This window comes from Carassius auratus, chromosome 32 (genome assembly GCF_003368295.1).
Source record: "Carassius auratus strain Wakin chromosome 32, ASM336829v1, whole genome shotgun sequence".
NCBI classification, from domain to species: Eukaryota; Metazoa; Chordata; class Actinopteri; order Cypriniformes; family Cyprinidae; genus Carassius; species Carassius auratus.
The window spans coordinates 19,387,916-19,413,964 of NC_039274.1; positions in this window are offsets into that span (position 1 = coordinate 19,387,916).

Sequence of the window (26,049 nt, forward strand, 5' to 3'; positions counted from 1 at the left end):
GAAAACATTATGTTTAGCCCGTCATGAATACTACTACTACTACTAGGCTACTAAGCGTAATATTAATTATAATAATTCTATAATAATCTACACTGGAAAGTTAATGTGATACATGTTGGATACATGATAGATTATCTGTTATTAAAAACAAAAAATCTGTTCACATAAAAGCCCATGCTCGTTTTACAATAGAACATACAAACACTTACACATGTTAAGCATTGGGTGGCGCTAAAACATAACAATGGCACTTGGCACTTGATGGAGCCTCAGCAAGGACTGAGTGAGGACACTGGAATCAATTCAGGGTGTCATTTAAAATGATGCCATTTTGGCACTTATTGGTTTTGATTTTGTCTTGGTTTGGCTGTTACTGTATAGCTGCAATCTATGACTGTGCAAAGAATGAAAGCCACAGAGATGTCAGCAGAAATAAAGCTTACCAGCCATTCATTAAACTGATTTTCAGTCGGATTAGTATATCACACGCTATATGACGCATAGAATTGTGTCTTCATGATTAGTGAGGTAAAACAAGGCAGGCAGCAAAGACAGCGTAAACAATTATTTACAATTTTAAAGTTAAATGAAAGTAATGTAATGAAAGCATTAGAAAATGAGCTGATTCTATTAATACCTGTAGCCTACTTTAGCTTATTAATATTATAGTAAGATAAATGGCAAAATGCTAAACTGTAGATGGGCTTTGTTCACCTTCATGATGTATTAGTCTGACCCTAAAGGATGGAATAGGCTGTGGGACATTTCAAATGTGTTTAGTGTGCAGACCGACCCATTAGGATGGCTGAATACACTTGGGATTTTTGTATTTCCAGTGAACATCCAGTATATGTAAATAAGTCTGTACTTTAAAGTATATGAAAATAAGTCTGTACTGTCCACGGGGATCAGTTGCATAAAATGCTTAGACTAGTCTTATAAGTTGCAGCTAATTTAAGTCATCTTTTAAGTCAGTTACATAAAAATATAGGTCTGTATATTTTGAATACTATAAGACTTATTAACCCTTGGCAACCTGCTAGTTGGTCAGACAAGCCTTGATCTTGTAAAGCCTGACATATGAAAAAATAAATAAATAAATAAATTTAAAAAACTTAACAGCTTACTGAACTTTTTAGACAAAAAAATTTTGAGTATCAAATCATATGTTGATGCATCAGGCTTTTATAACTCATATAGGATGATATAGGAGAATATGGAGCTCATTCTTTTATTCAGAATTTTATTCAGAGGCCCAGACTGAGCAACAGTTTGCAATTTTGATGCAGTTGCTGATATTTAAATCGCCAAAAGGTTGAAATTCTGATGGCTTATAATGTAAAATAATGAGATCTTTATAACAGTAGAACAGACTACTTACATAAAATGTATATAAATGTAAATTGTCACTGTATATCTCCCAATAATATGTCTTAGTAAGATGATACCTGTACAAAGACATCTTGCAGTGAAAATGTTGCACTGCTTTAACTGACCAAGTCACGGCTGAAGGAAAATGATTGAAATGGCTCTGCTTTCAGTCACTTTCTGCCCATTCTGTGTGGTTTTGTTTGCTTGGCACCGTGCATGATCGGTCGGTGACAGCTCCTTTTCAAAGAACAGAAAAGAAAAGTGATTGGTGAGCAAACATGGCCTTTCTTGTCAGGCATGAAGACCGTATAAAGAGAGGGAGGATATCCACTCACATAGCAGTGTCTGAATGAACACTTTTCACTGAAAAATCTCTGACATGACAAACACATGAAAGTTCAAATGGTTCACACGTAACATGAACTGTATAACGCAAGAGCTACTAAAAAGCAATAAAACAAAGCAATTGTTGGCTAATAAGTCAAGGTTTCTTGCGTAAATGCTTCTCTTGTATGTTCCTCAGTAAAGTCAAAGGCCACTGCTGACAGTACTTTGATGCAGAAAAACAAACATATAGTACAGGCAAGTGGATGAGGAATGAGCCAGAGGAATGTACTCTGGATGGCAAACATCCCAGCCTTGTTAAATTAAGCTTTTCACACAGAAAGCGCTCCTGATATAACTCATAAGAGCATTTCAACTCTTCTGTGTGAAACTGCAAGTACTGTATGGCTGCATGAGCAAATAAGCAAATAAGTCTTAAAAAACTATAAATGTCGGAATCCAGCAAGGCTCAATAATCAGAGTTAGAGGATAAAATACCCCCTTTATATTTGAGGAATTAAGACATTTTAATACTATGTTACTTTCCAGGAAAACATATTCTGTGAGATCTGACATCATTCAACTAAACTCCTCAAGATATCCCACATTCAATTATGTTTTATTTCAGAAATTTCTGTATTACAATATTGCCCTCTTAGGCTGATTCTGACACTACTGTCATCTGTCATCTTGCCACAGGCATTTATGTAATAAAAGCAAGTTGCACATCTTATATTCCATAAGTATGTTAAGGATAAAAGTTTGTTACTGCCACGTGTAAATGGAATTTAATGGGAATAGAGCTCATGATATCTTATTTTCAAACACACTTCAGAAGAAACACAATCCTTACAAATTGGGATAGAGTAGGAATCGCTGAGACCAACATCATTTCTGTTTTAGAGGAAGAAGAGTATCCTTGTTAGGAGATACATGCATAAAGTGTTTCTACCGGCGCATTTTAAACAAAGCAGATATAATAAAGAAACTAGCTTTGAGAAACTAGCTCTGAGAAAAAGAAACAATGAAGCATGAACAGGGTGTAACAGACACACACATAAACATTTGATGCTGTGGTTTGTCTTTTAGTTATTTTATGCCTCTTCTATACCAAACTTTCCCATGCACATAAGGCAGTCTGTTCTCCAGATGAAGCGGTCGTGCTCTCCATGCGATTTCTTTAGCCGCTCTCATGCGAGAATCAATGAGATCAGATGAAATCTTGAGGATCTTCTCAGAGACATTCCCCATTGGTTTCATCATTGAGTGCATCAGAAGTAATGAAAGTGGGACATTCATGCCATCTGAGAAGGTTACCATGTAATTATTTCCCTACCAACAAACCTGTGTATCTGAGTTCAGTGTTTAAAGTTTAATTGAGTGGCTGTGTATTAAATTAACCCTTTATCTGTATCTCTATTTGACTCGACATCTATTTTAGAGCTGAATTAACTTTTGCAAGTTTGATGTGTACTACAGTGGATTTTTGGTGGATTTTTTCACTTCAACCTTATAGCACTGCATTTACTACATAATACAGGACATACCATTTCATTTGTTATTTAATTGCTATGATAATGCGGTCACATTACGGCAATTCATTTTTGTAAGGGTAATGCACCAGTGAAGCTTGCTGTCTGCATTTTAAAAAAAATGAATTTTCGCTTGCAGTTAGTCACTCATATTTAATGCAATTTTGTTCTCCTTGCTTGTCAAGTAACATCAGTCCATTCCTGACAATATAATAGCCTTAACTAATTTGTGGAATGTGTCACGTTTCTGTGTCGTCTTGCTGACCTGCTGCTGTGTCACTAATACAGCCGGGCACTAAAGAGGGCTGCTTTTCATTAACACCCTACCAAACCACCAGGGTCCTACAGGGGGCCAATCAGCAATGGCAATGGGCTGACCTGCTCAAGCACTCTTCACCTGAACCAGTGACTGTTACAGGGCCCTTAGAGCTGGAGGCAGGAGGGTTTCCGAACGCTTTGTTTCTGAGAGCAGAAAGATCAGAGGCCCACTGTGGAGGCACAGTAAAGTGTCCTCAGGAATTACGCTGGGCTCCACTTCATTAGACGTCGCTGTTTGAGAGTAATGACAGGTGTACCGGGGCCCTGCTGTGGACTTTTACCCCATTCACAGTGTGGGACAGCAAAGTCTCAACCACGGTAGATTTCCACCTTTGTAAAATGACAGTTTGTGGATGGGGCAAGGCCATGGAGGGAAACTTTACAAAATCCAGAAGAAATAAATAAAAAAAGACTGAATGACAAATTTGATATTGAATGTTAATATAGAAGTAAACTCTTGATTGAAGTGCACCAGACAGGGGTTGGTAAAGTTCTTACACTATCAGAAAAGTATCCTGATAAAGCATAATCTATAATCGAATAGTGTTTTTAACATAATATGTTATGTATGTTCTGGGGGTTTTGAGTGCGTTCCTATGCAGATGTTAAGACATTGTGTGGTGGTTTGCTAGGGTGTTGCTTACTGACACATTAAAGAGCCCAGCCCAGTCTTCATTCAGTCATTAATACCAAACCTCTTCTCAACAAGCCACAAAAAAATATCCTTAATATAAATAAACAAGTTTCACACCAAAGTTTAACACTTACATAGAGTTGAGGATTTGTTAAAATCTTTAACCTGATGTATGAATAATAATAATCTTGCCTGAACAAGCACTAATAATTACTGCAATGCAGTCAAATGTTCCTATTGTTACTGACATTTTATCTTGGGGATTATGTATTCCATATTTATTGGCTTACTAGACTCTTACCCGAGGCTAATGAGGGAACTCGCTTTAAAACACCATGAACTTTGCCGACTGTAAAAGGAAAAATTCTGCCTGAATATACTTGAGAAGAGTCTTGAGGAGAGTCAGTGCCCAACTCTGAGTTTACCTTGTATTATTTCAGTTCCAACATTTCATCCTGTCATCCTCAGTTCACCTCCATCCCAAGAAAGCCAATAGACTTGCAAGTCACAGCATGAACAGAACTGCCCTGGTTCTTTATAAAGACCTTAACACATGTTCTAGGTCACTGTGGCATTGCACTTACCGATCTAATCTGTCAGACTGATGGAAATGGGTTGATTTCCTCTGGTTTGAAAGACAAACGTGAGTTTAAAGCCTGCCATTGGATAAAGAGCTCAACCTTTATTTTGTCAAACCTGTGTTAAACTGGAATAATCCTCTCGATGACCCTCGATGACCCGGTTCTCAATGTCAGCAAATCACATGCTGACATGGAAACGGAGAAGAATGCAAGGTATGAACACGTTTCGGAAGTTGCTTGGTGTGGGTGTTTTGTCTGTGTCCACAGATGTGTGGCTGAAGGAGTGCTGGAGACGTTGCCCTCAAAGGAAACATATTAAGCCTAACCTTAGCTGTAAAACAAAAGAATGGATGTTGGGAGATTAAAAGAATAAAAACATATTTTCACAGCTATTTTCAGTTTTCAAAGTGATTTTGCCACAATTGTTTTACATGCAATATTTCCAGAGCATTTAACTCTATTCCCCATAAACTTCAATAAGACGATTAACTAACATTTCCATAATTTTAACATTATTTTATGACATTCAACAAGACAAAGTTTTATAAACAAGATGAACCGTATTTAACAGCCAATCTGATTTAACACAGAAACTGAATTTAAGCTTTTAATTTGAAGGTCTTTTTTTTTTTTACATTGCTAAACTTTGAATTAATTAAAATAGTAAATATTAATATTTTAAAAATATATATATTTTAAGTATTAATTGTATTTTTACAATTTTACGTACACAAATATCTCCAAAGCATCAATAAAAAGTATTCAGGTATAAATATTTAGTAAAATACAAAATATTAAATTAAATTAAACAAAGCAGACAATTTATAATGTTCATTATACAATACAATAAAACAAAAAACAGTAAAATATTCTATCTATTGATATAATTTACTACCTTTAAATGCATTACTATATTTCTAGCTAACCAGAGCAGTAAATGTTGATGTTTGGTGAGATAATGACAAGTACAAGATAATACTTGAACAATTGATAAAACAATTTGAAGATGAGATAGTGTCAGACATGCTCACAAGGACAGATTGGATTCACTACCACACCCTCCGTCTGAAAGAAGACGAGCTTTTACACATGAGCGTATAGGAGCAATTATCTGCGCCTATAGCTTATTTCTAATCGTGCGCTCCACACATGAGTTTGGTGTCAGTTGTAAAAGAACAACATGGGAATGTCTGGGTGTTGCTGGAGCTCCTTGAATGATCTGCACCTCCATAAAAGTGAATGGATAGTCCCTGAGGCCTATCCCACAGTATCTCACATACAAACAATTGCTTCAGTCCCATGCTTTATCAGTTCAGGATGGTAAGTTTGTTTCCTGTCACAATAGGTTTGTATTAAATTTCACCATTTTTGTAGGACAAATTCTTTATACAAACAATGTGAATGCACAGCAAGCAGGAAAAGATTCAACAGAGTTCTTCCATGTGGGTTTGGTAGCAAACAAAATAACCAAAAATGACAGAAAAACCCTTGAGGTAGTGGAATTATGCACTTGTTGATAAACCGATTGAAATGTATACTCGTTTTTCTTTCTGTCTTTTTCAGTTGTGAATGGTTTCCCCATTTAACCTTTCTCCTACAGGCATCATATGTCACAGCAAACAAGAAGTAGTGAGGCACAAAAACACTGAAAGTGCTTTTAAGACAGATGACAGCCGACGGCAAGTTCCCACACATGGTATGTATTATGAAGAATAAGCTAATAAATTCATAGTTTCAGTTAGTAAATTCGGTTATAAATAATGAATGATGAATGACTTTTAATTAAGTTCCTGTACTTTTTAAAAAAAAACTAACAGCAGTTTGGATGGCAATGCTCAGAATGGCACAACTTTAGATATGAACTATACTTGGGACTTAATTATTTAAAAAAAATATTTTGACATGTAACCCACATGTAAAAATGTACATCCCAACAGGAGAAACCATGGAATGTGGTACAAAAAAAGATCACAATCGGATCATTTTTATTAGTAAAGAGATATGCCAAAAGATAAGATGTAATATTTGTAAAATATTTATTGCCAAACAAGGAAAGGGTTTCTCACAGTGTCATTATCAGTTTATCAAACCATAACTCTTCAACATACCTGAGGAACATACCTGTACCTGATCACACTCATCAAAGCAAGCCAAAACAATGATACACATTTAGACAGACATGGACAGAGAGGTTTTGTCAAGTATTTTTGAGTGTGCAGGACATAAAATAATAATAATAAAGAAAAAGATTTAAAAAAATGAAATTAAATGTTCTACTCCTCTGTATTACTAAACTGTAGCTTTAGCTACTCTATGTAGCCTACAGTATTCTCGAGACAATTAAATAATAAGTTTAGCCAATTAATATTTTAGCCAATTACCACATTACATTTAATAAAGCTTTTATTCATATTTTGAATCTGTTTCTATTTTTATATTTTCTTTTCTTGAATATTAAGTAATTTTGGTTTTGTCAACTTTGGTAGTTTTGTACTTATTTTAGTACATAAGTTAAAATGAAAAATCTTGCCTTGGAAACTACCTCTATATATATATATATATATATATATATATATATATATATATATATATATATATATATATATATATATATATATATATATATATATATATATATATATATATATATATATATATATATATATATATATATATATACGTATATACACACATTTTTAGTTAGCGTTTATTTAATTTCAAGCATTGATTTAAGTTTCATCGTGTTCTTCACTGTTATATTCTTTAAAAATTACTTTAAAAGAAAACAAAAATACTCATTAGGGCAAAATTATTGGTCACGACGCAATGGGAAGATAGAGTAAAAAAAATGGATCTTTGTAAACGATAAATAAATATTGTAAAATAAAGTTTATGGCTGTGTTTATTTAAAAATTAGTTTGAATAATCAAAGTGTTATATTTATTCAGTAGATCTTCTAATTCTAAGATTTAAAGGATAAAACAATAATAAAATATAGACATAGGAGGAATTTGAAAAATAGCAGATACATATACTGTACAGAAATCTGTTTTTAATATAAATCAGATCTTGTTTCTGTATTTGAACAAATACCTATAAAAACTCTCCTTTCAGTGTCCAATTCACTCATGTACATACACTACACTGACATCATGCACATTGGCTCTAGACAAAAGGAATTTCACACTGGGTATGTCATATAACATAAAATAGCCAATTAGCAATTAGTTCTAAAATACTTCAAATTGTCTGCATGGTCTTCGGCTTTGTTCTTAGCTCACTCTGAAGTGGAGTATAAATGGTTCTTTGTGGCCGTCATTTAGGGGTGAAGCCAAAAAGTAAAGAGTGAACTTAGTTTTACCTTCCTGTCGACATGCTTGACCTCGAGACCATCTCCAACCTTTGACATTTGACCATCCCATGGGGCACTAATGATGGCTAAATCATCTGCTAAAAAGCACACCTGGTGACAATATGTTTCATAAAAGACCAGTCAGGGATTCAAATAAAAATGAATGCAATATACATATACGATCTGAAAAACCAAGCGAGTGATAAAAAAAAAATATATATATATATATATATATATATATATATATATATATATATATATATATATATATATATATATATATATATATACATATATATATATATTTATCACTCGCTTGGTTTTTCAGATCTTTTGTTAGCACTACTTTTCTAAATATTTGAAGTTCTGTAGCCTGCAAGAAAAAAATAAATGAATCTGTTTTCTCAAGACTCACATGTGCAACCATCAAAGGCCAATGAACCCACCTTGCACCTCAAAGCTCAAAAGTAGACACCCTTAGGGTCGGTTTTTGCTCATGTATAATCACTAATGTGATCAAGTAAACCAATACAATAAATTAGTCATGTTGAATATAAAATATACCTGCACTTACATGTTTATTTGACTTTTTTATTTTAAAATATTTTATAACAATCTGTCAACAACATAATTGTGGATTTGGTCGTAATTGCTCATACCCCTGCAGGGCTACAATAAATCTGTACTCACTGAGGTTCAAACATTTAAAATCAGAAGGAAACCCACTCAATGAGGGTTTCCCATGCTTGAATTAACCCACCACGTCCTCAGAGTAACAAAAGATCTAAATCATGTCGTACTGCTTCCCACAGATGGGCTGCCTTCTTTGTTGACAAAGGCATGCAAAATAGTATTTACAGATGGCAGAGCGGGATCTGGCTCTCCAGCATACAGGCTTCTCTTTTGAGAGCCGTTTAAGGGCCATGAGAAAATTTCTGAGCTGAAGTGTGTGGCGCTTGTACCATGATCCACATCCCTCCCTCCCTCCAGGACCACATTGCTGGAGTCTTTCACAGCAGCCTGTGGATTTAGGAAGCAGATGCACACAAAGACGCCACTGCTGTGAGGTCGTATAGACAATGTGATATGCATGTCATGTTCTGCTCCCTGTCGCCCATTCTCTGAATGCACAGTCCGATGAGTATATGTGGCATTTGTTTGCACTGTCAGACTTCTTGAGGCCCTGTGATAATATGTACTAAACTCTCACATCTCTGAGACTAGGATCCGCCATGCATCTGATCTTTTGGGACTGACCTTTGCCCTTAACTGCATTTGTTTTGTCTCCCAAACTGTAGCTTGATCGGGAAATGTTTGCAAAGTTACACAGATTGTGCCCAGTATGTCAATGATAAGGTGTAAGGTCTTGTAAAGGTTATAAAAATGTGATTTCTGTTCTTTAGGTATGTGTACAAACTGTAGTAATAACAGTAAATTATGCATATTTACATACAACTAACCCTAACCCTATGGTACAAGTTATTAAAATATTGCACAGTACTTAAATATGTTATTATAGTGTAATAAAGACACCGTTAAAAAAAGTGTAACACAGTTTTGTTCTGCACTCTCCGAAAAACATACAAAAGTTATCATCAGGGCAACACCTTTTCAGAAGTACCTAATTTACCCCTAAAGTGTGCATATTAGAAACGTAAAGATGTTACAACCTAAACATATTACAGTCATTGGTCAATTGGTCAAAACCAGATAAAAGCTCAGAGAAAAATGTAATGTAAATCTATTTTTGTTGGGTCTTATAATAATGATTAGAATTTGTTATTTTCATTTTTTTTTTTTTTTTTTACATGTAAACACTCAACACTGGAGTTACCACGGAGAGTTTTTGGGCCAATTCGCAGTAGAAATTTGCAGTAATATGTTTAATTCCACATCACTACACATCCTCTCAGTTGTTCTCCATCTGTGGTCTGATGTTATGAAGCTATTCCCTTCAGGAGGGTCAAGTTTGGGTAACTGGATGTGCTTCAGTCAAATTCTAGTTAGTCAAATTATAGTTCAGCTGTAAAAGTTTAAAAAGTGTTGGATGTGGTATTTTAATAGCGTCATGTGAAGCAGCATTCTTCAGAGAATAGTGACCTACATTTGGTCTGTTCTTCACATAAACTGGCTTTAGAAGACTTGGAATATGCATGAGTCAGTTATGGTGTGTATTTTAATTTGGGTTTGGAACAACAATTCATTAATGGTGGAATTTTTTGTTTTGTTTGAACTGGTCTTTTAATGGAATTGAACATATTAGGCATGAAATATCCCAGATTCTTATGACCAAATGGCAGTAACTTGCTACATTAATCTTTATAGTTGGGTTGTTTTTTTGTTTTTTTTTTCTTTTCTTTTTTTTTGTCATGAAAAAACAGTCAAGATCCATGCTGGGACTCATGATTTGGACAGCAGAATATCCAGCTTAGAAAATGTCTCTCATCTGGCTCTTCTGTGTCAGCTATTACTGAAGCACAGTAGGACCCCGCAGATAGTGACACCACACAGGAAGAGCTCCAAAACATCCACTGGGACCAGAGGAAGTGGGGAAGAAACAACAGATGCTGTGAGGGCATTAACCATGGAGCTGAAAGCAGTCAGATGTAAAAAATCACAGATGATTTTAACTGCATGAATTTAACTGGAATATTTATCTCTGTACATTGTAAAGATCTCTTTTACATGGTCCACTAATCTTCATGACATGGTTTTAGATGACATATTAGATTCCAGTTATTAAAGATATGAGAATAATAACTTTACTGCATTGTAAAATGCTTCTTGTCAACAAAATTCACAACTAAATCTAGTTGGCTGTCAGCGAGCATTTCTTCACTTTACTTTTACACGTCTTGCTTTTAGAGTCATCTTTGTTGGTGGACCACTCCTGGGGAGGTTAAAGTGTTAGTTCGCCCAAAAATGAAAATTATCCCATAAAATACCTCATACACCACGTCAACCGCCTGGAGCTGCTTCTGTGTACAAAAGTGAGCTCAAGCTAGATTAAATTGATTATTAAGTTTTAAATATTTGTATTTTGATTCACTACAGTAGGCCTTTGTTCACCCCCTGGAGCAATGTGAGACATTTTTTATTTTATGGATGAGTGCTTTTATTCTTTTAGACTGATACATGCAACACTTGCTTAATGCCATTAAACATCTTGAAAGATCAAATAAAATTTTATATACATTTTTGGGTGAACTAACCATTTCACAGTGGTCTTGAATTTCCTCCATTTGTACACAGTCTGTCTGACTGTGGATTGGTTGAGTCCAAACTCCACCTCTTAAGGGATGGCTTTGTAACCTTTTCTAGCCTGATGAACAACATTAACTCTTTTTCTGAGGTCCTCAGAGATCTCATTTGTTTGTGCCAGGATACACTTCCACAAACATGACCAAACTTTGACAGATCCCTGTTCTGTAAATAAAACAAGGCACACACGGACAACTCTGAACAGATGGACATAAATTCACCTTCAAATGGACAGTTAATCCTAGGGATTCACATACTTTTGCCTCTCACAGATATTATACAATAATAAGTATATATTTTCATCTCATTTTGTTTGATTGGTTTCTCTTTGTCAACTTGCATGAAAATCTGATGATTTTTGTAACATGATGTAATATTATCATCATCAAAAAGCTGCATGTAAAAAAAAAAGTTTTTTATAATGCTGTTTTAGATTAGATGTTAAGAACAGCAGCAACCCAATACATGAATCCCTGTGGTGTAAAACCTGATGATACAGTTAAACAGAGCACAATACTTATTTTTCATAATTCATATCATAATTTCTTTCAAAAGAGATTTTTAAAAAGCCACACAAAAACTCTCATATTATGTGCACTGTCTAAAGAGTAAACAAGCACATGAATTGCCTAAGATTTTACATTTTCCCCAATAAATCTCCTGTAAAACAGGTTTGTTTCTTTCCTCATATAACAGCCATAACCACAAAATCTGTGGGTGTACTGCTTGTTCAAAGATATTAGCAGCTCGCTTAATGTTCGCAGATGCTTGATAGCCACGTCTGACTGGACTGTGTAAAACGTCCGGCAATCAAATATTTCAAATAATTGCATTTAAGGCAGAGAGCCATTTTAAAGGTAAACTTTTGATAATTATTTTGGGGTATATCAAAATGAAACCGGAAATTGGAATAACAAAATTGGAATAGCATGCTCTTTAAAGGCCAAAAACAGTAACGTGCAAGTTGTGCAAGAAAGTCTTGTAAATATTTAGATTTTTAAGTTAAAGTTAATAAAATGATGTTATTAACCTTCTAACTCACACAACGTCTCAGATGTTCTCCTTTCAGAAGTGCATTAAATTATGTCTCAGATTCTGCGACTGACCTGAAACATTAGGTCTACAGAAACTGTGTTCATACTAAAGTGTAGTAAATCTCAAGCTTAAATAATTGCCACTTGTCACATTAAAACAAAAGGAGTGCTAGTATCTTATTTTCAGGCAGACTGAAATTTCTGAGAGCATGTGCTGGATGCATTAGATCATGTAAATAACTCAGCTCACTTGATTGTCATGCATGTAGGTAACAATAGTTTAAAACCTCAATTAGTTAATAAATGAATTCCCTGTTGTCTTAAATCATAAGAGATATAAAACTACAAGATACTAGAAGATACAGTTATAGAGCCACATAGCCTATATGTTCCTAAATCTGTGCATGGAGAATCTACATCAGCATTTGTGTTATCTAGACTGTCTCAGCTTTCAAGGGGAGATCTGGCAATGAAAGATAAATGTGGAAGTGCATCACTGAAACCCTAAAATCTAGAGGAGGAGAACAATATCTTGTTTTGGGGAAACTGGTGCAAAGTATAATAAATAATGAATAATAAAAAGTTACTGCTTTTGGGGAAGCCTGTAAATCCTTTTCCTGATCAAATTATTTGCACAAAGAAGAAATGCAATAACAAATGCTGTCATGTAATCTTGTGTTCAGAGACAGATGCATGATATTTGGAAATTGAATATTACTGTATGTGCATCTTGATGTTTCCAATTTTTTAAAGGGGTAATATGATGTTACTAAAAATAACATTATTTTGTATATTTGGTGTAATGAAATGGGTTTATGTGGTTTAGGTTTCAAAAAACATAAAATTTTCCACATACTGTACATTATTGTTGCTCCTCTATGCCCCACCTTTCTGAAATGCGTTGATTTTTACAAAGCTTATCGTTCTGAAAAGCAAGGTGTAGGCTGATTGGCCAGCTACCTCAAGCATGTAACGGAAATGTTACGGCCCTTACTGTGATGCAGTGTCCCCCGAAGCGCAGAGACACAAACATTAAAACCCATTTTAATTGAGCCATTTGTTTCATCCAGTTGTTACATAATTATGGATTATAATGACAATACCAGCGGTTCTCAATTCCAGTCCTCGTGCCCCCCAGCTCTGCATATTTAGCATGTCTCTCTTTGCTAACACACCTAATTCAGATAATCAGGTCATTAGAAGTGAGCTCCATGCATGAACTGTGTTCCGATTGACATGGTCCCTACACAGTGTTCATTGCTCCTTACTCCCTGAGGAGGGGACTTTTGTTGAAATTGACTTCACTTTGGAACATTCATTCATGTGTGACAACATATACCTCTGTAAATAAATACAATTTAAATTTACGTCTCGCCCACATCAATCAATCAATCAATCAATCAATCAATCAATCACCTTTATTTATATAGTGCTTTAAACAAAATACATTGCGTCAAAGCACTGAACAACATTCATTTGGAAAACAGTGTCTCAATAATGCAAAATGATAGTTAAAGGCAGTTCATCATTGAATTCAGTTATGTCATCTCTGTTCAGTTGAAATAATGTCTGTTTTTATTTGCAATCAAGTCAACAATATCGCTATAGATGAAGTGACCCCAACTAAGCAAGCCAGAGGCGACAGCGGCAAGGAACCGAAACTCCATCGGTGACAGAATGGAGAAAAAAACCTTGGGAGAAACCAGGCTCAGTTGGGGGGTCAGTTCTCCTCTGACCAGACGAAACCAGTAGTTCAATTCCAGGCTGCAGCAAAATCAGATTGTGCAGAAGAATCATCTGTTTCCTGTGGTCTTGTCCTGGTGCTCCTCTGAGACAAGGTCTTTACAGGGGATCTGTATCTGGGGCTCTAGTTGTCCTGGTCTCCACTGTCTTTCAGGGCAGTAAAGGTCCTTTCTAGGTGCTGATCCACCATCTGGTCTGGATACGTACTGGATCCGGGTGACTGCAGTGACCCTCTGATCTGGACACAGACTGGATCTGGTGGCCATCAATGCATTTTGAATGGTATATATACGTTCATTTCGAACTGGAATCATTGCAGAATGTCCTGTGATGTCCACTTAGCAGGGCCCTTGCATTCGAATAAAACAAACGTCTGAAGCGATAAGAGAAAATGTGCAGAGCAGGGGGATGCGAGGACTGGAATTGAAAACTGCTGACTTCCATTGCGCCTGCAAGTCTGCATTTGTGATTGGAGAAATGACAAACAAAACCTACTCTACACTGCTCAAAACTCGCGTTTGGATCATCAGTGACAAATCCTTCACATATGTAAATGTACTTACACACTGTGAGTCAGAACATCTGAAACAGTCCTCCATAAAATGTTTCTGCACACATCTGATTATTTGGGTTGAACTGTTCCAGAACAGTGTTGTAAATACAACTTAACCACTGATTTTTAGTTGTGTCCTCTTTTGGGAGGCCAAACAAAGCAGTTTCTCTTTCACAAGGAAACACACATCATCTCAACAACATGGCTCCGGCGCTAACAGTGAGAATAAAAGTTGTGCCTTCTTTCTTTGCATGAACATTTGGGCGGTATTATGCAAATCTTCCCATATCATGACGTAGACTAGAATGAGCCATTTTAGGAGAACGTGGTTGACTCTTAACTTTTATAAAGAATATCTCTTTGGATTTGAGACTACTTTAGTCTTTGCAACTTTACAGATATCCTTTATGCACCAAGAGCTTGTAACACTTCAAAGAGAAAGGAAAATTTGAAATGGCATCAAATGACCCCTTTAATGCAATATTGCAACATTTGCATAAAAAATATGTGGAAGCTAACTGTATGTGGATGGTCATTAATCATTATGACAACTGCATGGATGGTAATTAATGTGATTTATGTAACCAGTTTTCAGAAATGTCTTTATATCACACCTGTTGCGTTTACGCTGGGAGGAATAAAGTAGTTCTCCACCTTGAGTTTTACAAGGTAACACCCATTTAGTGCAAACAAAGCCTGGAACATTAAGAATGTCAACCAACAACCCCAAACTGAGTTTTCTAGTTTCTGATATCAAACTGAAGCTATAAATCACACAAGAATAAATAAAAGAGAGAACCTCAGCCTTGTGCAGTTCATCGGGTGCAATGCGATTGTTGAATTTGACAGTTGGAAAGCGTATGGATCTTCCAGTGCACCTATGGACATGCACATTCAGAGCATCACAGCAAAGAGTTTTTTTTTAATATATACACACACATGCATATATATATACATAAACATATGTATAGTTTATTTTCTTAGCATTAAATAAAAACACATTTACTTAATAAGAAAAAAGACGTACAATATTAACATGTTTTTTTTGTTTTTTTTAAGGTCATTGTGTATTCTCTGTATTGCGGTGTTTACTTTGAGTTTAAGTGCTGATTGACATGATAAAACACACATATCTCACCTGATTCAATCAATCGATGTATGAAAAATCTAATGCAATGTATTAAGGGAGATCATAAGGTTATACAACAGGCAGCTGTAGAGGTGGGATGGACAAACATTTTTTGTATATGTCAAACATCTCTGTTTATTGTGCTGCTGCAGTCTCTGATTCTGACAGGATCATCTGATTGTGTTCCTCTGATCAAAGCCCTGTACTCTTATCACAGAGCAGCCAGGCTTCAGCTGAGGGCTGGATAAAGTGAGAAGGATCTTTCATCACTGGCTGTAGGGCATGTCTTGCACTCTCTTTGAAATTCTAGAGAGCCATGTGGTTTTGGTCCAGTGCTCTTAGGCATGACATGCATGCCTCCTAAAAAGAAAGAAAGAAAGAAAGAAAGAAAGAAAGAAAGAAAGAAAGAAAGAAAGAAAGAAAGAAAGAAAGAAATAAAAAAAGAACATTGTTGAATTTGTATTGTATCTCATTTTAAAGGGCCCCATAATCAGCTGTTACAATAACTAGCTACTGTAAGTAGAGGGGCAGAGTGACAATTCACTTCATGACTGTTACAAGTATCTTTATTTATGATTACAAAATAACCAGATACAATATACTGAATGGTTTTGAGAAGTTACGTATTATATTATTTTCCAGTGTTCATTGTCTGGTCTTTTCATTACATATTACACACACGCATGCACACACGCACACACACGCACACACACATAAATCAGTCTGATTTTCACATACTGTTCTGAAAAATGTTTAAAAAACAGCGGTGCTATAGATAAAGTAAATGCAAATTAAACCAAAGAAAATCAAGCTCAGTGACAATAGATGGTTCTAACAGAAAAGCAGTAGCATTATCCTGGTACACAAATTGCCTTTCTACTTCTGACATCTGCTTGTTATGGAGATGAAAGTGAAACAGTATTTGCCTGTTTGCTATGTTTTTTGTTTTGTTTAGTTTTTTTTTTTCAAAAAACATCAAACACAAGTGTAAAGAGACAAGGATACCAGTTCCAGATTCTTCCTCTGCTGTTCACTGTTGCTTTGCAAATTTCTCTGTTAATGAATACAACCAAGTCAAATTTTTATGTAACATCAATGGCTCTGGTCATGTGACCAAAATATTTTTTATCACCCGCAGGTAGCTGGCTGCAGTTATCTAATACTCCAACCCCCCCACCCCAAAACTTTTACAAAAGAAATGAGTTTTCAGCTGTCATTTTAAAACTGTCAGGGATTCAGCATTCAGGATGGGGATGAGAAGATCATTCCACCACCCAGGGACGGTGAATAAAAATGTTCTGGAAAGTGATTTTTTGCCTCTCTGTGAAGGTACCACAACGGATGTAGACTCGTAAGAGTGAGTGGACATAGGACGATGCTGAGCCTGTGGTTGTTCTTTATGAGAGCATCGATGTCTTGAATTTGTTGTGATCCGTAACTGGTAGCCAGTTCATGGAGATAAAAAGAGGTGTGATGTGGGCCCTTTTAGGCTTGTTGAACATTAGGTTAAATTGTGCATGACGAAAGCCAGAAGAGCATTGCAATAGTCCACCAGGGTCTTGACAAGATGTTGTGCATCATGCTCCATTAAAAAAGGGCCTGATATTTTGGATGTTGTTCAATTCTAACCTGCAAGATCGAGCTGTTTTTGCAATGTGGTTTTTGAAAGTCATCTGGACATCAAAGATTACACCAAGATTTCTGACCAAACATGATTGGGTAATTGATGATTAACCTAGCTGGATGGTAAAATCTTGCTGTAGAGTTGGAGAGTCAGGGAAGATTAGAAGCTCAGTTTTTGCCAGGTTGAGTTGTAGGTGATGTTCTTTATCCATGCCGAGATGTCTGCCAGGCAAACTGAGATCTGTGCAGCTGATCAATGAAAGATAGAGCCGTATGCTGTCAGCATAGCAATGGTAGGAGAAACCATGTGCCTGTATGATGGATCCAAGTGATGTAGTGTATATGGAGAAGAGAAGGGGTCCAAAAATTTATCCCTGAGGAACCCCAGTGACCAGTTGATGTGTTCCTTCTCCCCAAACCAGCCCGGAATACATACTTATGAGATACTTTTCAAGCCAAACCAAAGTGGAATCCCTGTGTGGCCCAGTTATGAGAGGGTGGACGGGAGGATCTGATGATTCACAGTGTCAAAAGTGGCAGATAGATCCTGCAGAATGAGAACTGATTATTTGGAATCAGCTTTCATAATCTGAATGGCTGTGAGAGAAGCTTAAAAAAAAATCTAATTTCCCTTTAAATAACTATTGCACCCCAAACCTAAGGGTAGTAAAAGGAAACTCTTAATAGAGCATTATAAAACTAGGATGTGGTAAAGTATGAAACACTCCGTTCGTTAATCAAACAAATACACAATGCTAATCAGGAAAAAAAAAAAGATTCCATTCATTTTAAAGGGACAATAAGTAACTTTTTAGGTATTTTATTATCTAAAATCAATATTTTTATTCATAAATATGCCCTCAATGGTGTACAAATACCTATGCCAATGTTTAAACTAATCCTTGTAAATGAAGAATTTATTATCTTTATATACATGGGACGGGTAGGTCGACGGAGGCTTCCATGTAGTTCCGCCATCTTGCAAAACTATAATAGCAGAGAGGGACAAAAAGTACTAAGCCAGCGCGTTTTCGGTCAGAGCCAGAAACGCAGGTGCAGAGCAGTGAGAGGCGCTTGAAACTGCACCGGCAAGTTTAAAAGTCTGGATTGCATTCTTATTATGGACCATACATATGCCGCGCCACAGGAGAAGAAAACATCGTCGCCAAAAATAGAACGTAAAAGGAAACGTGACCGTAGATTACAGAAAACAAGAGTTAATGTCGGGGAAGCTTTTTCTAGGTGGAAAGAGCTAATGCTTGATAAAGATTTCAAAAGAGACGCTGAAGTGGCCAGTTTTCTTCTCGACAGGTAAGTCAGTGTTGCAATCTATATTATAATATTTTTTTTATATCTAACAATGCATATAATTCAGAAAATATAATGAATAAATTAGACATAACTACTAATTACAATATTTCATGTCTTCCACAGTCAGTAATTCATACTGTAACATTCGTTTGTTAGTTGTCATGTTGCAGTTTGTTTGAAATAACACACCTGTTCACCTGAAGGAAAACTCGACGAAGTGCTATTAGAAGACATCCTGTCAAAGCTTTTTGGTACATATCGCCTACCGTAGATGCAATGCGCATTTGAAAAAGCGAGGCGCTGGAGAGCAAAATTAGTTTGAATGCAAAATACAATTTCACCACTAGATGGGAGTAATTCCTACTTAGTGTCCCTTTAAATTAGACAAGTGGAATAAAAAGCATTTCTTCAGGGTGTCACAAAAGCCAAAATAACAAACAAAACAAATATAGAAAGCAAAACGGGGAAATAAATAACCTAATCGAGTAACAAAATAAAAGTAAATTTTACTTCCCTAACTGCTTAATCCAAAGCAAAAACCAAACAAGGTAGCCAAAATAAATAGGCAGGACACCCCTACGCTTCATGTTCTTAAAACACAACGTTGGGAGTGAATAAACGTGATCAACAGGTTTTGCACTTCACTTAATTTTAACAAATTTAGATCATCGGCCGGAGGAGTGATCCAGGAGCTCTCAACCCACACGTGACTGATCATGATACCGATTATATAAAGACCACGCCTCGTCTAAATCACCAATGACAATCGTACACCCTATCAGTGGACATCCTATCAGAGATCAGACAAAACCAGAGGGAGGAGAAATAACACAAGACAGTAAATACAAGAAACATAGGTCATAACATTTCTGTAATTTTTAGGTAATTCACATTAGTATGTTCAGTTGTTCATTTTTGTAATACGTTTGCTTTTAGTTGCTATAAAAACAGGGTGTGGCATCAGGATTGTGTGCTTGTGATTGGGTCTTTGGGTGTTTGGATGGGACTTTGATATCATGGCTCCATCTCATGATCGCAGCTGTACAGACTCAGGCTCCAAATGACATCATCAGCACAAGATGACAGTGGCAATTTCTGAGACATTTTGGCTTGACTTTTTAATCTTTTAACAGTGGAAGGAAATGCATTATCCATCTTTTTTACAGTCTATGGTTGCATGAGCGGCATGCAAATATTCATGTTTGTCTGAACATACACATTATCAGTTCAATTAAATGTTTATTACACTGAATTTTAACCTAAAGCATAACCTAAAGGCAATGAAAAAGCCAAAATGAGCATAAAAAAGAAAACTCAAATATTTTTCAAACTATTTTTTGCTGTCTTTAACACTATGCAGTGGCTCCAGAGCAAGATCACTGCAGGTTTTCTGGGAGAATTTTTTTTATTCAGTCTAGGTTTGCTACCTTACAGATTGTGTTCACTGAGCAATCTAAGTAATTACAGAATTTTCATTTTTGGGTGAACTAACCCTTTACAAATGAAAGTCAAGGCCCATTCTCATCTTTATTCCTAGTCCTCTTAGGGTGTTTATTACAGAGTGCAAGGTCAGTTCCAGCATCGGCTGAAGTGTTGAGGAGTAAACATGTAAATGCTACTAAGCTAATTGTAAAGGTTTGATAGAACTGGCTGGAAGACCTGCCAAGAGGCCATTGCAATAGTCCAGCCTGGACAGAACAAGAGCTTGAACAAGGAGTTGTGCAGCATGTTCCCAAAGAAAGGGCTTGATCTTCTTGATGTTGAATAAAGCAAATCTGCAGGATCAGACAGTTTTAGCAATGTGGTCTGAGAAAATCAGCTGATCATCAATCATAACTAAAGGAGTTATGGTTGATTTGCCTAACTTGATGGTGAAATTGTGATGAAATGATGGGTTTGCTGGAACCACAAGCAGTTCTCTATTGGCAAGGTTGAGTTGAAGGTGATGCTCCATCATCCAGCAAGAAATGTCTTTTGGACAAGCTGAGATGCGAATATCTACCGTCGGATCATCAGGATAGAATGAGAGGTAGAGTTGAGTGTCATCAGCATAGCAGTGGTATGAAAAGCAATGTTTCTGAATGACAGAACCTAATGATGCCATGTAGACAGAGAAAAGAAGTGGTCCAAGAACTGAGCCCTGAGGCACCCCAGTAGTTAGATGTTGTGACTTGGACACCTCACCTCTCCAAGATACTTTGAAGGACCTGTCTGATAGGTAAGACTCAAACCTTTAACTGGTTAACTGTGTCAAAAACAGCGGACAGATCAAGCAGGATAAGTACTGAAGATTTGGATTCCGCTCTTGCCAGTCTTAGGGCTTCGACAACTGAGAGCAAGGCCGTCTCAAATGAATGTCCACTTCTGAAGCTAGATTGGTTGCTGTCAAGGAGAATGTCATGTCATCCACATGCAGTACGGAAAGCATATACAGCATGCCCAATTTAAACTCAAGTGGACTTTCCTTTTTTTTAATAATGTTTCACAATTTGCCAACAGAACAGTAACATGATTTTCTCAAACTCTGCTCAATAGCCTCTTTCCAGTGTTTCATTACTAGCCAAACAATGCACACTTAATGAAAGTCTGTTGAGTCCACAGTCTTTTCTGAGACACAAGAGGCCACTATTGCCTCAAGGGCACCACTTCCTTCAGTTGCAGCATTTAGACCCCACTTTTGAGTATCGGGCATTGGTCTATGACCTACCTGAAACCATCCTTTGTTATAGCATCTCTATTCCCCCTCCCAGTTTGAGTGGGATTAGGTCTAATGAAGGTTGGCCACAGGTCAAATCAGCAGCCTGTTGTTCTACAGCCTGCAGGCAACAGTTTTTTTTTTTTTTTTTTTTTTTTTTTTTGTCATGTTTAGTTTTCGTTATAAATGAAATTAATAAAAAAAAAACTTCAGATTCAAAGGTTGATTTCTTAAAAGGAGATTCCAGGGTATATTGAGTAAGTCAATTTATAATTAGTGAGAAGGGGTAAGATGACCCTGGGGCAAGATGACCTCCCCACCTACATTTTTTCTGTTGTACCACAGACCACACAAGATCTCATCTCAACACTTCAGACGAATTACTAAACTATTTCATCTGAATATCAACATTGTGAGAGATTTAGTCAGGTAAAGCATTTTGGAGGTTGATTTATTTATATATTTGAATACATATTGTAATTAATGGGGTTATAATTTAATATTTCCATGAATTAGATGTAAATTTCAGACATCTTCACTTTCATTAAAACCTATTGGTCAAATAGGTCATTCAATCATTCAATTTGCTTTCATAGGGTTGTTATTATGACAAATCTTCAATTAAAATATGGGCAGTTAAATATGTAAACGTTCATATGCCTGTATATCAGTCATAGAATAAGGTTACCTTTCAGATAAATCAGTTTCACTGAGATTCAGCTTTGTCTATCAATCATTTATTTAATTATTCAACTAAACTGTCAAAATACAGTTTTAAATAGATTAGTTGATTTAATAGTTTACATGAATGACACTTATATGTGGCTTAAACCAAAAGCTCACTTTATATAAAATATCTATAAATATTAATTCATACATTACATCATTCATTATACATACCTAAGATTGATAAATGCTGTATAAGTATTTTTAATATTATAGTTAACTGATGTAAAAAAAAAAAAAAAAAAATCTTATTATAAAGTGCAACCAAAAGAAAATTGTGTTTGTGTGTGTGTGAAATCCATAAAACTATTTTTTTTAGACAATGCTGCTTCTTCTAGAGCAGATAATAATGATATTAATATTAATATTAATATTAATATTAATATTAATATTAATAATATTATTCATTTAAAAAAAATTATAATTGTTGTATGGTACTTGTTAAAGCTTCAAATCTCTAAATAATGCAGTTTATTGTAACCACATGGAAAAGAGTGATTAATACAATCCTCAAGATTTCTTGTTTTGCATTCCACAAAAAAAAAAAGAAAAGAAAAAAAGAAGAAAAAAAAGTCATACCTTTTTGGAAAGATAGTGAGTAAATGCTGACAGAATTATAAGTCTGGAGTGAGTAAATTAAATTAGGGTCGCTAGTTTAGAATTAAATAAAGAAAATGTGTTTAAGATTGATTCTTAAATGAACAGTTGCATCACTGTAGACAAAAAAAAAAAAAATGGGTGAAATAAAGTAAAATATTATTAATAACTAATAATAAAAATAACAAACCTCTTCATATGCTATCTAATTTCATATTTAACTTAAGGGCAGCAAATCTTGAATCGGACTGGGTCTGAGTAAGAGGCATTCATTTTCTGCATTACTGCATCAGAATGGCTCTCAGTGCCCTCCAGATACAAACATATACAGACAATGCTGAGGCTGACTCACTGTGTGCTCTGAGCCAATCTGATGAGAAAGCTTTCTTTGGGGTTTTTTTCTGCAATGTGGGTCCCACATACTCATAACATATTGTGTCAAGCCCAAGTGTGATTATTTTCATTTCACTGTGTGTGTGTGTGTGTGTGTGTGTGCTTGACAATTTAGTGTCTGTGTAAGTAAGGGAGTCTACTCAATAACAGAGCAGTCATGGATTATCTATTGAGAAAACAGAGTCTAGACAGATAAAGGTGAATTCATACCACAACTCATAACACAAACCTTTGTTATACACACATAATATATTGATATATCCTGATATCTTAAAGGGGGGGTGAAATGCTCGTTTTCACTCAATATCCTGTTAATCTTGAATATCTATAGAGTAGTACTGCATCCTTCATAACTCCAAAAAGTCTTTAGTTTTATTATATTCATAAGAGAAAGATAGTCTGTACCGAAAACACGACCGGCTGGAGGCGTGACAAAAGAATCACGAGCGCGAGTAAGCTTTTGCGTTGAGAGCGTTTGGAAGCTGTGACATTACGTGAGGACAAAACCAACCAAAACAAACCATGGCTTACAGTCAGATTCAGCGTATATTTATGATCCAGAATCAGATCCAGAGGCTGAAATTTAACAAGAGCAGCATCAGCAACGACGTCTCTATGTGGTATGTACTGAAACTGTATATATTTACTTAGCGGTTTTGGAAAATGACTAAGTTCCACTTTGTCGTCTTTTTTTATTTTTATTTTTTTTAAGCTGTACATGTGGAAAGTGCAGTTTGATGACAACATCGCATGTTGTTTACTTGATGTGCTTACACGCCGATAGCTAAGTTAACAACACAGAGATATTTGAAGCAGTTTTACTCACCGCCTGCGGTTCCAACACACGATCGTGACCCTTTTTCGTTGGGATTGCATCATCCTTAAGAAATAAACGATGTGCAAATCCGGCGTCAAACTGGGCCTTGTTTGTAAAACAAGCATCTTCGAAATGTAGGGAACAAACACAAACACTAGTTTACAATTACCTTTTTTATTATTATTATTATTATTCCATGGTGGAATGATACTTAAACTCTGAATTTTGAGGGGAAAAATGTCAGGATTGCAACATAAAGTAAGCTATATATATTATCATAAAATATATAGTATCATAAAATATGAGTTGTGAGATGAAAATTCACACTTAATTTAATTAAAAAAAAAATTAATCTTGGGTGGAAACAGGTTTTCATAGTTGTGTCTCTCTCATTTTTTTTTTTTTTTTTTCTTGCCAAGATTTTAAAAGCATATCCTGTGGAAGCAGAACAATGTGTGAGCACTGATGCTATCTGAGTAACAGAGGGATGCAGCTCTAGGCAGATGAAAGCCAGTATTGTGCGTGTTGTCCACAGGTCTACTGCAGTGAAAAGCAGCTCTCAAAGGCTGAGAAAAGTGAGCAGACATTCAAGGCTGCCAAAGCCACCATGATCCCAGCACTCTGACTACTGGCTTTCAACACCCACGCTTCTCATGGAAGTAAAGTTGAAAGAAGAAGAAGAAGAAAATTCAAAACATCGAGGCCACTGTGTCAAGTTCAGAAGTCTATGAGAGCACTATATTATCTAGATAAAATATCTAAGAAAACTGTGTAATAGATCTCATATATGGATAAATCCTTCTCAAAATGCATAAAAACAGTCCAATTTCACTGAACTGGTGCTTTGAGGTTTGAGATTTTTGCATACAAATGCAAACATAGAGGCAGCTTTGTGCATCCGTCCCGTGAGAGCATGTTCAAAAGGCATTGACAAGTCTCTGAGAGAATTTAGCCATCTGAAGCACTGAATAGAGTTTATTGAATGTCCTGCTTGACTCTGTGGACATCTACTAAAGGATAAGGTGTGGACGACAGACAACGTCTCCCCTTCCACATGTCAGACATTAACACTTGACCCTCAATCTGCTACACGTGGATCTCATTTCACTCACTGTAGTGTTTGAGTGTGCAACACAACCTGCGGTGAGCTTGCAGAGGAATACAGGCCTCAGATAACTACTACCTGAGCAGATTAACTTACCCTCCATTCACCATGACACCGGATAGTGTTCACACATACAAAGTATGTGGCTACATGCAGTTTGCATGAACATTCTACATTGGGGTTTAATTATTGGAAATAGTGCAGTATGTGCCAAAATGTATTTCATCTTTAAAGTTGTTCTGTTCAAGTAATAGTTTAAAAATGTTCCTGCTTGATCAAAGGTCAGGAGGAACTCAGTTCATTAAGAAATGCATTTTATTATCTGTGAACATTCAAATTTTATTATCTGCGAATATTCAAATGAAACTTTAATAAAAAAATAAACACAAGCACGACAGCCCCTCACGGATGACTGCCGTGCACAAACAAAACTAAACACAAAATAAAACCCAGGCCTGGTCCTTTCTCATCCTATACTGTCGCAACTCCTCTTTTGTATTCTTCCGGAGCTCCTCCGTGGGACTCGAGACAGGTGAGTGGAGCAGGTGTCGCACATTTCCAATTACTCCACCGGCCTCGACCCTTTCCCACGGCTCTCGGCCCCGCCCCACTCGTCACAATGTTTAATTTACAAAATAACTGTAGTCAAAATGTTTTGTTTTGTTTTGTTTATTTTTTAAACCCAAAGTACTGAATATTAGTCAAATACTTTAAGACAGTGTAAAAAGAGTGTATGTAATGGTTAAGACCAGGGTCAAAACCAAAACTGTATTTCAATCATGACAACTCTCTGAATAGTTTTAGTACAAAGCATACATAACATGCATAGCACATCTAGACAGGTGGAGCTCGGGAAGATGGAGGGTCTCAGAGAAAATCCGAAGGATCAGATTACAGCAAACAATGAACCAGACTATTCAAATGTTAAATGTTGAGCAAGCAATCTAATT